This window comes from Maylandia zebra, linkage group LG13 (assembly GCF_041146795.1).
Source record: "Maylandia zebra isolate NMK-2024a linkage group LG13, Mzebra_GT3a, whole genome shotgun sequence".
In the NCBI taxonomy this organism is placed as follows: domain Eukaryota; kingdom Metazoa; phylum Chordata; class Actinopteri; order Cichliformes; family Cichlidae; genus Maylandia; species Maylandia zebra.
The window spans coordinates 24,662,140-24,678,018 of NC_135179.1; positions in this window are offsets into that span (position 1 = coordinate 24,662,140).

Below are 15,879 nucleotides of genomic sequence, written 5' to 3' on the forward strand. Positions count from 1 at the left end.
GGGCTGAGGAATTCAAATCCACAAATCAGGGCCTGCACGGCTTCCCAGCCAGCCAATCATATATGTGGTCTCAGGCATTCATATTTGCATATTGGGGAATTCGTGGCTTCTAAGTCAACAAGTCATCCATGTCATATAGCTCTAAAAATTCACATTTTAATGATAAATTGTTAACACTGGAAGATTCCCCCATCTCTTCTGAACAAAACAGTGTAAGAATGACCGCTCTAGCCCCTACGGTTAGGAAATTATGGTCATTTGTTTGAGGGGAGTCCTCACTATGAGAAATAGGCTGCAATAATCCTGTGCCTCTCTGTGCTGCTGCGTGTGTAAAAAGATGCACCTGTTTTGGCGGGAAAACGTAAACAGCCACTCTGATTGGTGGATTTAAATTCGGCAGCTCTCTCCCTGTGTGTGTGTGTGTGTGTGTGTGTGTGTGTGTGTGTGTGTTTAGTGGGAGAGAGAGGACCCTGCCCTTATTTGGCAGCATGTCATTGTAGGATTTAAATTGAATATAGTTAGACTGGTTGACTGGATTAGAGCCTGTGTTTGTGTGTCCCTCTGTGCATTTGTGTTTCAATATGCCTCCATATTTGTAATTTTGTAAGTTATTACTATTCTGCTAAATCATAGTATTTCTGGTACTTTTCGGTACTTGTGCTAAATACAGTATTTCTGCTAAATCATACTATTTCTGCTTTTCATAAGATTTGTGCCTAATATAGTATTTCTGCTAAATTATAGTATTTCTGCTTTTTATACTATTTGTGCCTAATATAGTATTTCTGCTTTTTATAGGATTTGTGCCTAATATAGTATTTCTGCTTTTTATAGGATTTGTACCTAATATAGTATTTCTGCTTTTTATAGGATTTGTGCTTAATATAGTATTTCTGCTAAATTATAGTATTTCTGCTTTTTATAGTATTTGTGCTAAAACATAGTATTTCTACTAAATGTAGTATTTATGCTTAATCATAGTATTTCTATATATTTCTGCCAGGTCCCCAGGCAGCCAATCCTCTGTGAGGACTGAGAAATTCAAATTTTCAAATCAGGGCCTGCACGGCTTCCCAGCCAATCATATATGTGTCCTGAGGCATTCAAATTTGCATATTGGGGCCTTCATGGCTTCTAAGCCAGCCAATCATATCTGAGGGCTGAGGAATTCAAATCCACAAATCAGGAACTGCACAGCTTCCCAGCCAGCCAATCATGTATGTGGGCTCCAGGTATTCAAATTTGCATATTGGGGAATTCGTGGCTTCTAAGTCAACAAGTCATCCATGTCATATATCTCTAAAAATTCATATTTTAATGATAAATTGTCAACACTTGAAGATTCCCCCATCTCTTCTGAACAAAACGGTGTAAGAATGACCGCTCTAGCCCCTATGGTTAGGAAATTATGGTCATTTGTTTGAGGGGAATCCTCACTATGTGAAATAAACTGAAAGAAGCAGGTCTATGTCTCTGTGCTGCGTGTGTAAAAAGGTGCACCTGTTTTGGCGGGAAAACGTAAACAGCCTCTCTGATTGGTGGATTCAAATTCAGCAGCTCCCAGGCTGACCTAGAAACTTAGACCTCTCTCCCTGTGTGTGTGTGTGTGTGTGTGTGTGTGTGTGTGTGTGTGTGTGTGTGTGTGTGTGTGTGTTTAGTGGGAGAGAGAGGACCCTGCCCTTATTTGACAGCATGTCATTGTAGGATTTAAATTGAACATAGTTAGACTGGTTGACTGGATTAGAGCCTGTGTTTGTGTGTCCCTCTGTGCATTTGTGTTTCAATAAGTTATTACTATTCTGCTAAATCATAGTATTTCTGGTACTTTTCGGTACTTGTGCTAAACACAGTATTTCTGCTAAATCATAATATTTCTCCTTTTCAAAGGATTTATGCCTAATATAGTATTTATGCTAAATTATAGTATTTCTGCTTTTTATAGGATTTGTGCCTAACATAGTATTTCTGCTAAATTATAGTATTTCTGCTTTTTATAGGATTTGTGCCTAACATAGTATTTCTGCTAAATTATAGTATTTCTGCTTTTTATACTATTTGTTCTAAATTATAGTATTTCTGCTTTTTATAGGATTTGTGCTTAATATAGTATTTCTGCTAAATTATAGTTTTTCTTCTTTTTATAATATTTGTGCTAAAACATAGTATTTCTACTAAATGTAGTATTTATGCTTAATAATAGTATTTCTATATATTTCTGCCAGGTCCCCAGGCAGCCAATCCTCTGTGAGGACTGAGACATTCAAATTTTCAAATCAGGGCCTGCACAGTTTCCCAGCCAATCAAATAAGTGTCCTGAGGCATTCAAATTTGCATATTGGGGCCTTCGTGGCTTCTAAGCCAGCCAATCATATCTGAGGGCTGAGGAATTCAAATCCACAAATCAGGGCCTGCACGGCTTCCCAGCCAGCCAATCACATATGTGGTCTCAGGCATTCAAATTTGCATATTGGGGAATTCGTGGCTTCTAAGTCAACAAGTCATCCATGTCATATATCTCTAAAAATTCATATTTTAATATTAAATTGTCAACACTTGAAGATTCCCCCATCTCTTCTGAACAAAACGGTGTAAGAATGACCGTTCTAGCCCCTACGGTTAGGAAATTACGGTCATTTGTTTGAGGGGAGTCGTCACTATGAGAAATAGACTGCAAAAATCCTGTGTCTCTCTGTGCTGCTGCGTGTGTAAACAGATGCACCTGTTTTGGTGGGGAAAAGTGCACAGCCTCTCTGATTGGTGGATTCAAATTCACCAGCTCCCAGGCTGACCTAGAAACTTACTTCTCTCTCCCTGTGTGTGTGTGTGTGTGTGTGTGTGTGTGTGTGTGTGTGTGTGTGTGACAGAGAGAGAGAGAGAGAGAGAGAGAGAGAGAGAGAGAGAGAGAGAGAAAGGCTTTTAATGGGATGATCTCATTCTAAGATTTAAATTCAATATATTTAGACCGGTTGACTGAATTGGATCTTGTGTGTGGGTCTCTCTGTGCATGTGTGTTTCCTCATGTGTACATATTTGTGATTGTGTGGCTGTAATAAATTTTTTTGCAGATTTTTGTCATTTAACAAGTATATTTGAGGGACCCTCAGCATGTTCAGCATTTTTTCAGCTGTCCATTTTGCTTTTCCAATTTTTCTGTTTAACTTATTACTATTGTGCTAAATCATACTATTTCTGCTATTTTATAAGATTTGTGCTTAATATACTATTTCTGCTTTTATAGGATTTGTGCTTAATATAGTATTTCTGCTAAATGTAGTATTTATGCTTAATCATACTATTTCTGCTTTTCATAGTATTTGTGCTTAATATAGTATTTCTGCTAAATTTAGTATTTCTGATTAATTATAGTTTTTCTACTAAATCATAGTACAGTATTTCTGCTTTTTATGGGATTTGTGCTAAAACAAAGTATTTCTACTAAATGTAGTATTTGTGCTTAATCATACCATTTCTGCTTTTTATAGGATTTGTGCTTAATATAGTATTTCTGCTAAATTATAGTATTTCTGCCAAATTATAATATTTGTGCTAAAACATAGTCTCAATTTAAAATTACAATATTCATAGTTCATCACAGTGTCTCTGGTAAATCACAATATTTCTGCTCTGTTGTACTATTTTTCTAAATCATAGTGTTTCTGTAATGTTTAAGTATTTTTGGCTAAATATATTCTTTCTGTTATCTTATACTATTTCTCCTAAATTCTTGTATTTTTGAGAAGTTATCATGTTTCTGGTAAGTTACAATATTTCTGCTAAATTCTGCTATGCTATTGTATTTCTGCCAAGTATTATGTTTCCTCTAAGATATTGCAGTTCTGCTAAGTTATTCCATTTTAGCAAACTTCTTTTGCTTCTGCAAAGTTTTTACAATTTCTGCAACTTTTCAGCTTTTTTCAGCTACTTTTTGCATACAGCTTCAGCTTTAAGCATCCACACTGCATTTTCGCAGGAAATGCAAATTTTTCTAGTTATTATTCTAGTTGCTTCCGTACACTTTTCGCCGTTAAACTACTTCCACAATTTTCAGCCGATTTTCACCGTTCAAATTTTAAACTATTCAGCTATTTTTGCTAATTCCTGCTATGATTTTTGCTATTTTTAACTATTATACTTTTTAAAATATTCCACTTTTTTCCTTTAATTTGTCCCATTGAAATGAATGGGAAACTTCAGCAATTCTGCTAAAATTTGCTTGTTTTTGAAACTTAACTACTTCCTCATATTTTCACCTAGAACAACCATTCAAACTTTAAAATGTTCACAAATTATTGGGCTATTCAGGTATGATTCAGCTTTTTCAAATCTTTTACTGTTTTACTTTTATGCCTCTTAAAGTTTTGAGTTGCAAAATTGTGATTTTTCACAAAATACATGTGTTGTTATGGTTGCTATGCTCTTGGCTTCCAGTGTGCCACTGAAGGTTTTGCAATTTTCACTTCATGTCCGAACAACTTCCTGCTACTTGCTCAATTTTCACTCAACTTCCACAAATTATACATCAAAACGTAGGTATTTTTGCTGGCTTTCAGAAAATGTCACCATCATTGTTGTGGGATTTATAGAATTTTTGCAAATCTCCTCAGACCAACACAAGGTCTCAAAACTCTCCATATAAAGTGAATGGAGAGCTTGTTCAAAATCACCGCTGGATTTCTGTAATGAGAGGCATATTCGAATCGTCATATCTCCTTAACGAAGCAAAGTTAAGACATGAGGCTTGTCCCCGAATATCTTCAGACACCCCTGACGCTCACAATTCAAGAATTTCTTTCTCACCTATTACCGTTCTGAAATGAGTTGGACTTGTTTGAGGGTAGGAAATTCGTCCTTCGCTCAGATTTCTTCAGATTTCAAACTGTGGAAATGAACCACTTTTTTCTCTCGTCATAACTTTTTGTTGGATTTCCACAGAGACCTGAAAATTTCCATGATTGTTCACCAAAGCCTGCTGTCTCTTACGGTGAAAGAATGATATCGATACTCCAAATAGATTTCGAGTTAGAAAGCGTTGTTTGAGGGCAAGTCAAGGCAGTTTTTGCTTCGCTCTACTCAGTTATGGTGCATTACAAGTCAAATATCTTTAATAATTCATATTTTAATGATAAATTGTAAACACTGGAAGATTCCCCCATCTCTTCTGAACAAAACGGTGTAAGAATGACCGCTCTAGCCCCTACGGTTTGGAAATTATGGTCATTTGTTTGAGGGGAGTCCTCACTATGAGAAATAGGCTGCAATAATCCTGTGCCTCTCTGTGCTGCGTGTGTAAAAAGAGGCACATGTTTTGGCGGGAAAAAGTACACAGGCTCTCTGATTGGTGGATTCAAATTCAGCAGCTCCCAGGCTGACCTAGAAACTTACTTCTCTCTCCCTGTGCATTTTTTTGCTGATTTTTTCATTTAACAAGTATATTTGAGGGACCCTCAGCATGTTCAGCATTTTTTCAGCTGTCCATTTTGCTTTTCCAATTTTTCTGTTTAACTTATTACTATTGTGCTAAATAATACTATTTCTGCTATTTTATAAGATTTGTGCCTAATATAGTATTTCTGCTAAATTACAATATTTCTGCTTTTTATACTATTTGTGCTAAAACATAGTATTTCTACTAAATGTAGTATTTATGCTTAATCATACTATTTCTGCTTTTTATGGGATATGTGCCTAATATAGTATTTCTGCTTTTTATAGGATTTTTGCTCAAACATAGTATTTCTACTAAATGTAGTGTTTATGCTTAATCATCCTATTTCTGCTTTTTATAGGATTTGTGCTTAATATAGTATTTCTGCTAAATTATAGTATTTCTGCTTTTTATAGTATTTGTGCTAAAACATAGTATTTCTACTAAATGTAGTATTTATGCTTAATCATAGTATTTCTATATATTTCTGCCAGGTCCCCAGGCAGCCAATCCTCTGTGAGGACTGAGACATTCAAATTCTCAAATCAGGGCCTGCACGGCTTCCCAGCCAATCATATATGTGTCCTGAGGCATTCAAATTTGCATATTGGGGCCTTCATGGCTTCTAAGCCAGCCAATCATATCTGAGGGCTGAGGAATTCAAATCCACAAATCAGGGCCTGCACGGCTTCCCAGCCAGCCAATCATATATGTGGTCTCAGGCATTCATATTTGCATATTGGGGAATTCGTGGCTTCTAAGTCAACAAGTCATCCATGTCATATATCTCTAAAAATTCACATTTTAATGATAAATTGTTAACACTGGAAGATTCCCCCATCTCTTCTGAACAAAACAGTGTAAGAATGACCGCTCTAGCCCCTACGGTTAGGAAATTATGGTCATTTGTTTGAGGGGAGTCCTCACTATGAGAAATAGGCTGCAATAATCCTGTGCCTCTCTGTGCTGCTGCGTGTGTAAAAAGATGCACCTGTTTTGGCGGGAAAACGTAAACAGCCACTCTGATTGGTGGATTTAAATTCGGCAGCTCTCTCCCTCTGTGTGTGTGTGTGTGTGTGTGTGTGTGTGTGTGTGTGTTTGTTTAGTGGGAGAGAGAGGACCCTGCCCTTATTTGGCAGCATGTCATTGTAGGATTTAAATTGAATATAGTTAGACTGGTTGACTGGATTAGAGCCTGTGTTTTTGTGTCCCTCTGTGCATTTCTGTTTCAATATGCCTCCATATTTGTAATTTTGTAAGTTATTACTATTCTGCTAAATCATAGTATTTCTGGTACTTTTCGGTACTTGTGCTAAATACAGTATTTCTGCTAAATCATACTATTTCTGCTTTTCATAAGATTTGTGCCTAATATAGTATTTCTGCTAAATTATAGTATTTATTATTTTTATAGGATTTGTGCCAAACATAGTATTTCTGCTAAATTATAGTATTTCTGCTTTTTATACTATTTGTGCCTAATATAGTATTTCTGCTTTTTATAGGATTTTTGCTCAAACATAGTATTTCTACTAAATGTAGTGTTTATGCTTAATCATCCTATTTCTGCTTTTTATAGGATTTGTGCTTAATATAGTATTTCTGCTAAATTATAGTATTTCTGCTTTTTATAGTATTTGTGCTAAAACATAGTATTTCTACTAAATGTAGTATTTATGCTTAATCATAGTATTTCTATATATTTCTGCCAGGTCCCCAGGCAGCCAATCCTCTGTGAGGACTGAGAAATTCAAATTTTCAAATCAGGGCCTGCACGGCTTCCCAGCCAATCATATATGTGTCCTGAGGCATTCAAATTTGCATATTGGGGCCTTCATGGCTTCTAAGCCAGCCAATCATATCTGAGGGCTGAGGAATTCAAATCCACAAATCAGGGCCTGCACAGCTTCCCAGCCAGCCAATCATGTATGTGGGCTCCAGGTATTCAAATTTGCATATTGGGGAATTCGTGGCTTCTAAGTCAACAAGTCATCCATGTCATATATCTCTAAAAATTCATATTTTAATGATAAATTGTCAACACTTGAAGATTCCCCCATCTCTTCTGAACAAAACGGTGTAAGAATGACCGCTCTAGCCCCTATGGTTAGGAAATTATGGTCATTTGTTTGAGGGGAATCCTCACTAAGTGAAATAAACTGAAAGAAGCAGGTCTATGTCTCTGTGCTGCGTGTGTAAAAAGATGCACCTGTTTTGGCGGGAAAACGTAAACAGCCTCTCTGATTGGTGGATTCAAATTCAGCAGCTCCCAGGCTGACCTAGAAACTTAGTCCTCTCTCCCTGTGTGTGTGTGTGTGTGTGTGTGTGTGTGTGTGTGTGTGTGTGTGTGTGTTTAGTGGGAGAGAGAGGACCCTGCCCTTATTTGGCAGCATGTCATTGTAGGATTTAAATTGAACATAGTTAGACTGGTTGACTGGATTAGAGCCTGTGTTTGTGTGTCCCTCTGTGCATTTGTGTTTCAATAAGTTATTACTATTCTGCTAAATCATAGTATTTCTGGTACTTTTCGGTACTTGTGCTAAATACAGTATTTCTGCTAAATCATAGTATTTCTGCTTTTCAAAGGATTTATGCCTAATATAGTATTTCTGCTAAATTATAGTATTTCTGCTTTTTATAGGATTTGTGCCTAACATAGTATTTCTGCTAAATTATAGTATTTCTGCTTTTTATAGGATTTGTGCCTAACATAGTATTTCTGCTAAATTATAGTATTTCTGCTTTTTATACTATTTGTTCTAAATTATAGTATTTCTGCTTTTTATAGGATTTGTGCTTAATATAGTATTTCTGCTAAATTATAGTATTTCTGCTTTTTATAGTATTTGTGCTAAAACATAGTATTTCTACTAAATGTAGTATTTATGCTTAATAATAGTATTTCTATATATTTCTGCCAGGTCCCCAGGCAGCCAATCCTCTGTGAGGACTGAGACATTCAAATTTTCAAATCAGGGCCTGCACAGTTTCCCAGCCAATCAAATAAGTGTCCTGAGGCATTCAAATTTGCATATTGGGGCCTTCGTGGCTTCTAAGCCAGCCAATCATATCTGAGGGCTGAGGAATTCAAATCCACAAATCAGGGCCTGCACGGCTTCCCAGCCAGCCAATCACATATGTGGTCTCAGGCATTCAAATTTGCATATTGGGGAATTCGTGGCTTCTAAGTCAACAAGTCATCCATGTCATATATCTCTAAAAATTCATATTTTAATATTAAATTGTCAACACTTGAAGATTCCCCCATCTCTTCTGAACAAAACGGTGTAAGAATGACCGTTCTAGCCCCTACGGTTAGGAAATTACGGTCATTTGTTTGAGGGGAGTCGTCACTATGAGAAATAGACTGCAAAAATCCTGTGTCTCTCTGTGCTGCTGCGTGTGTAAACAGATGCACCTGTTTTGGTGGGGAAAAGTGCACAGCCTCTCTGATTGGTGGATTCAAATTCACCAGCTCCCAGGCTGACCTAGAAACTTACTTCTCTCTCCCTGTGTGTGTGTGTGTGTGTGTGTGTGTGTGTGTGTGTGTGTGTGTGTGTGTGTGTGTGTGTGTGTGTGACAGAGAGAGAGAGAGAGAGAGAGAAAGGCTTTTAATGGGATGATCTCATTCTAAGATTTAAATTCAATATATTTAGACTGGTTGACTGAATTGGATCTTGTGTGTGGGTCTCTATGTGCATGTGTGTTTCCTCATGTGTACATATTTGTGATTGTGTGGCTGTAATAAATTTTTTTGCAGATTTTTGTCATTTAACAAGTATATTTGAGGGACCCTCAGCATGTTCAGCATTTTTTCAGCTGTCCATTTTGCTTTTCCAATTTTTCTGTTTAACTTATTACTATTGTGCTAAATCATAGCATTTCTGCTATTTTATAAGATTTGTGCTTAATATACTATTTCTGCTTTTATAGGATTTGTGCTTAATATAGTATTTCTGCTAAATGTAGTATTTATGCTTAATCATACTATTTCTGCTTTTCATAGTATTTGTGCTTAATATAGTATTTCTGCTAAATTTAGTATTTCTGATTAATTATAGTTTTTCTACTAAATCATAGTACAGTATTTCTGCTTTTCATAGTATTTGTGCTTAATATAGTATTTCTGCTAAATTATAGTATTTCTGCCAAATTATAATATTTGTGCTAAAACATAGTCTCAATTTAAAATTACAATATTCATAGTTCATCACAGTGTCTCTGGTAAATCACAATATTTCTGCTCTGTTGTACTATTTTTCTAAATCATAGTGTTTCTGTAATGTTTAAGTATTTTTGGCTAAATATATTCTTTCTGTTATCTTATACTATTTCTCCTAAATTCTTGTATTTTTGAGAAGTTATCATGTTTCTGGTAAGTTACAATATTTCTGCTAAATTCTGCTATGCTATTGTATTTCTGCCAAGTATTATGTTTCCTCTAAGATATTGCAGTTCTGCTAAGTTATTCCATTTTAGCAAACTTCTTTTGCTTCTGCAAAGTTTTTACAATTTCTGCAACTTTTCAGCTTTTTCAGCTACTTTTTGCATACAGCTTCAGCTTTAAGCATCCACACTGCATTTTCGCAGGAAATGCAAATTTTTCTAGTTAAAATTACAAATCAGAAATCCTCCAGTTTTATATTTTAGCTTAGCAGATGAGCATTTATTGCATTTGTTGACAAGCTGAATAAAGATGCATAAATGTCACCATCTGGCATTTGAAGCAGGAGAGTAATCCCCGATCAGCTTTACTGTGAGAATGTCAAAGGAAATTAAAGTAAGACATAAGATGAGAAGGTTGATATAAATACTGATCCAAGAACTTTTTATGCAATGAAGTTGTGAGAGCAGAGGTCTGGAAGCCTGGCTTTATGGATGGCAGCGTCTCTTCATCCTGTGTTGTTACTGTTTCGCCCTGACATGACAAAATATCTGCAAAACTAGTGTTTAGCACATATTAGAAAATTGGAATATTCCACTTGCTATCAGCATCTTTTCCGCATTACTTTCTTTACAGAATCCAAACTATAGACGTGGTTGTCGAAGGAGCTTGCAAAGAAAAGCGTCTGGACTTCTTTAAGTTGCTTGAAGACGTTTCACCTCTCATCCGAGAAGCTTCTTCAGTTCTAAGGTCAAATGGTGGAGAGTCCCAGATTTTTATAGATGTGGTTATTAAACAAGTTCACATGGAGGTAAGGTGGGGAAAAAAATGTGTGCACAAAAGCACACCTCAACAAGAGAAGCCTCCCCCAGCAGGATTTGTAACGTGTCAGAAGCTGATCGGGAGCACCTTGAGGACACTTGGATTGTTAAGCCCCAGGTCCCAATCAACAGGCTGGAAATCCCATTCCACGGCCATCAAGATCAAAGGATCTGCAGCTTATTTAAAGTCAAAAACAAATGACTTCAAACTATGAATGTTTGTAAACTGAAACAGGCTCTCAACAGCCCCATGCATGCAGATAATGACAGGTCTGCCCTAATTAGCCGCACATGGACCCAGCGTGCACTTTATTTTACAGAGTGATGAGACCGTGCCAACATGCACTCTGGCATCACTCTCTCCTGAACTCGCTGCGCCGACGAGGAAAAGCTGAAATACATTTTGTGTTTGACCTTCACCGTGTCCGCATCTCCTCCTTTCACACCGAGGATCGATTGCTTCTCCAGTTAAGCTTTTACTGCTGATGATGGGTCAGTGGGGGTTGTTTGTTATTCAGCGCTATACGCCCCCACTCTTAACACCTACCATTCACCCTCCAGACATCAATATTCCCATGACCCTTTATAACAACCCTTCTAACTCGGCCGCACAGGCCCAGGTGCACTAATGCAACTTTGCATGATCAATATCTAAGATTTTTATTTTTTTTTTAAAGGAAAAAAGTCAGCCTAGAGATCTGGTCCTGAACTTCTCCCAGCCGCTCACCAACCTACCCCACGCCTTCAATACCTGCTCACAGTCGGGGGCTGTTTGCGATTGAAGCAGCCGATTGAGAATCGATAGCAGAGCTCACTGTTGCTGCAAGACTGAAGAGGACAGCGGACAAGGACAAATGAAGATAATTTAGGAGCTCTGTCTTATCTGTTTGCTCCTGTCTCTTTATCTAATTTGGCAGTGAAACAGCACATGCAGCGAACACAAGGCAAGGGCCTTCCCTTTTTTATTTTCGCACATTCAAGCACGAGAGGTTTGCTCAGGTTGTGCCGCTCCCCCGTCTGTGTCATCCAAGATTTCAAGCTATTCTAACAGAATTGACTTTTTGTAGATTTTCTCTGACTTCTATTTATCCTTTCTCATTCCTATAGCAGGCAAACGGGCAGATGAGAAGCTTCTAAGACGTTCCCCTTCACTAGGTTCAGCTAAGAGGGTGGTCACCTTTGACTTGACTGACAGATAGTGAGGCCCCATGGGGACCTGGGGGAGCCAGACTGGGGGGAGAGCAAGATGACTGCCCGCTGGTTTGGAGGAGCTTTCCTTTTTACTCCCCTCACTTCTCCTTTCTTTTGTGTTGTGTGAGATGCAGCTCCCTGGTGAGTGAGAGGGAATTTCAAAGCGCCCGTGAAGGAGAGATGAGCTTCACAGATAAGCAGTCCAGGTGAGAGAGAGCTAATCCTGTTGTTACGCCTCGCAGGCACACAACACAAGTGAGATTTGGTAACTGTTTGGCAAGACCAACGGCGAACCTTTGTCAGTTTTTCCCCTCTCTTTCACCATCCGCAGCGCTTCAGACCCGAGTGGTGGTCGATACTGTGTACAAAACTTACGGTTATAACTGGGAAAAAATTGGCTTTAAAATATTGAGCCGAGAATTACACAAGCATTATGAATAATGCAGCAAGAGGAATTGTGATATTTCTGAACTATTCCACACAATGCTGGAGGAGATTTTTAAAAAAAAAAACATAAATCCACCAGAAACATAAAATCCAATCAATGTTTTCTTAAAGAAGCTGATAGCTAAAGCTGATATTTGATATTCTGCAGGCAGTTACTCCACACTGACCTACGCTCGCAGTCGATAAAGCCCCACTCCCCCCCTCGCTCCCTGCGCTCTCTGCCAGCTGTGCTCTGGGCATACTGAACCTTATTCTGGGTAACATGATCACCACCAGGGTGGCACTCACAGCAAGGGAGCATCTGCTGTGGGAATGTGGAAGCAGGACAACTGTGTCCCAGTCACATGTTATTATGTGTGATGAGCAGCAAAACTGTGTAGCGCATGACCGCCGCTGCTGAATGGCAGAGGAACGCCAGCATTTCTTCCTTTAACTGCTGACACAGTCACATTTTGAGAAATCAATGTGGTTTGCATGACTGCTTGTCAGCATATTTTTCAAGGCTAATGAAATTCCAACATGTCACTGCATCACAGGACTAGTCCTGCGCATGGATTGCCACAGCTTGTTTTCACTCTGCTGCCGATCCGGCCTCTGTCCACCAACATCGCTCGACGCCAAAGTCATTGGGCACCTCTCCTTAGTTGTTGGTCAAAGTCCACAAAAAGCCCCGGACTCCTCCTCTATCTGAAACGGGCAACACTTTAGCTTTGTGCCAGTGTGAGCTCCCATCTGCTGTCCTGGCATTGCACGCGCACGTGTAGATTAACTACCTCATCTCGCTGCATGCTGATCCCGGCCAAACCCGGAGCTCGCCTAAAACACGCCCATATGACCATCCAGGTATCTCTGGTGTGGCGTGGCCCGACGGAGGTGAGAGGTCAGACAGAGATCAAGAGCCTCCCAGGAGAGTCACAATAGAGTGTGTTGTAATCTAAGCTCCGGGTTCATTCATAAAGCCTTCAGACTTACATGGCTTGCCTTTTTAAACACTTTTTATTGCTTTGTAACCTGAGACACAAACTTCAAACACACTAACAACAACTAGCTCCAGTTCCTTCACAGGTAAATGCAGTTAGAGAGGTGAAAGAAATGTATCCAGCCAAAAATCTGGCCTGAACAACTCTACCCACAATTCAGTGCAGCAGCATACCCCCCAATCCCCTGGAGGACATGATGTATTGGGCCACACTCCAGCAGCTGGGCTGGAGGTTTATGCAGGAAGTCGCAAACAAATTTAATTGTTTTGGGGTTTTTTTTGCTCAGCACCCAAAAAGGCTTATGATTAATTATTCAGCGAGTCTTTCAGCGTCCCTGCAGTGAAAGCAACATCTGTCATTTATTTAAAGCACACCAACTCACTGGGAATCAAGTCACAAACACATTATGGTTTCATGTTTCCATTGGAGAGTCTTAGCGCACCTGCTGTTTACAAAATAGAGCATGAAAAAGTCTCATAGTAAAGGTTGTCATCCTTGGTTTTTTTAGCTTGCAGGAGCTTAACGAACGTACCGCAACAAATTAGCTCTTTGTCTCTTGTTCAAACCTGGAGAACAGGTTTTTGTGACTGAGTCTACATGCAGTAGCCTCTTCCCACTAGGTGCACAAAAGATTTTTTCTTATCTAGGGTCTGTTAGTTTAAATGTTTTAATCATTGCTTATGACAAATTTTAAGAACTTCAGTTAAAAATATCTGACTCTCAGGACTTTTGTTCCTTGTTATTCTGGCTCTAACAAATGCTGTTCAGTTAAATATTGAGATGACCCTGTAAGAATACATGATGTAATTATATAAAGAGTGTAAGGTCATACTCAGTTACCCCTTTATGTTGTGTATAGGAACCCACATTTTTTACAGTTTTAGGACTAAGGGTCCCTGATACCACTATAAACAGAAACAGAACGCAGTGATTTACAGATCCAATCTCTAAATACTGTCTTTTTTTTATTGAAAATTGCACAAATACAACAGGTCAAATGTTAAAACTTTTCTTTTTCTTTTTAAATTTATTCTTTTTAATAAAAGTATTTTGAAAAAGCTGGACCAGGGCCCCTACTTCAGGAACCAGGTTCACCAAGATGAGCTTAAAATATAAACTGAGTTGATTAACTCAAAGATCTGAACAGTTTCCTGTTCCTAAAAGGGCGATTGGAGTTAGTCCAATCAGCTGCTAAATACACTCACCTTGAGTTAAGCGTGTGCATGAGTAGAGAAAGAAAGCCATCATCAATGGGGCCTGATACCATGATTCACTATGGGAACAGGTTTAAAAAATAAATACATACCTTAAATACCTTAATTTTAATCCAGTGGGCTGTGGACTATGTGGCCACTCTCATGTCATCATAGATCAAATAACAGTTTGATATTAAATGCTTAATTATTTTAAACAGTCTTTAAAACAAGAGTATCCCAAAGCAAGGCTATGTTAGGATGTGCAGCTAGAAAGCAAAAAGAAGCTAAAATAAACACAAGTTATCGTAGCCACTGGTAACCTCCAGGTTGCCTCTTTAGGTCCCTGTGCAGGTGCCGGATTCTTGTCTCTCAGCAACGAGCATTTGTGTGTGCAACAAACAAACATAAACATAAATAAAAACCCAACCCAACTAGAGCTTATGAATGGGTAATGGCACAGTTATGAACTAATATTCAGGAGCTAATTTGTTCTAATCCCTTTGCAGCAGCTGCATGACGACTGCTGAAGAACAGCTACTGCAGGGATGAAGATGGCTCTCACACACAGAGGCAGACTCACTCCAAACCCCCGAAAACGGTCCAACTTATTTGTGCGTCAGCTATAAACACTTTATTCAATTTCTTTCAGCCATTTAGAAAAGAATCAAGAAAGGGGGAAACAGAAGTGACTAATCTCTCTCTCTTTCCCCCCTTTTGGTCAACAATGCCAAATTACAAAAATCAGTAAAGATCAGTCGTTATATTAAATGTGTTCAACCAAGTGAATTAAGAGAGAATTAAGATACAAAGCACAAAAGCTGCTACAATGGGTAAACTGGATTTAACATAGTGACTCATCTACACAAAAGGAGGTACGTACATCTAGCTGCACTTTTTAAAATTGTTGTTGTCGTTTTTTAAGCAACTGGTTAAATTATGCAAGTTACTTGTGGGGTTCATCAGTGCATGGGAAACAACTGAACAATCTGAGAATAAATGTTCTTAACATAAATATGTATGCTTATAGATAAATAATAATAGTAATCACAGGATTTCATCATCTACAAGAAATGATAACATGAAACGATTAAGAGAAACCTGAGAATTTCTGACACCGAGCACAATAGCCAATAGTGAATGGCCATGATGATGAGACCCAATTGTTAAGTAGAATTTTTTGCACTGACTCAGGAATATTTCACAGTTGGATCTGTTGTAAAGAACAATACAAATACAAAACATGATCCAGCCGTCAGACCAGAGCAGTCAGTGGTGTCGACCTGTCAGCCACCTCAAACATTTGGCCCATTAAGAAAGAAAAAAGTACATCAAATAAGAAGAAAGAAAAAAAAAAAAAAGGAAACACCCTGAGCTGCTGAACCCCTTTTTCCAAGCAAGAAATACAGAAACATTTTACTTTTCAACATACAAAATG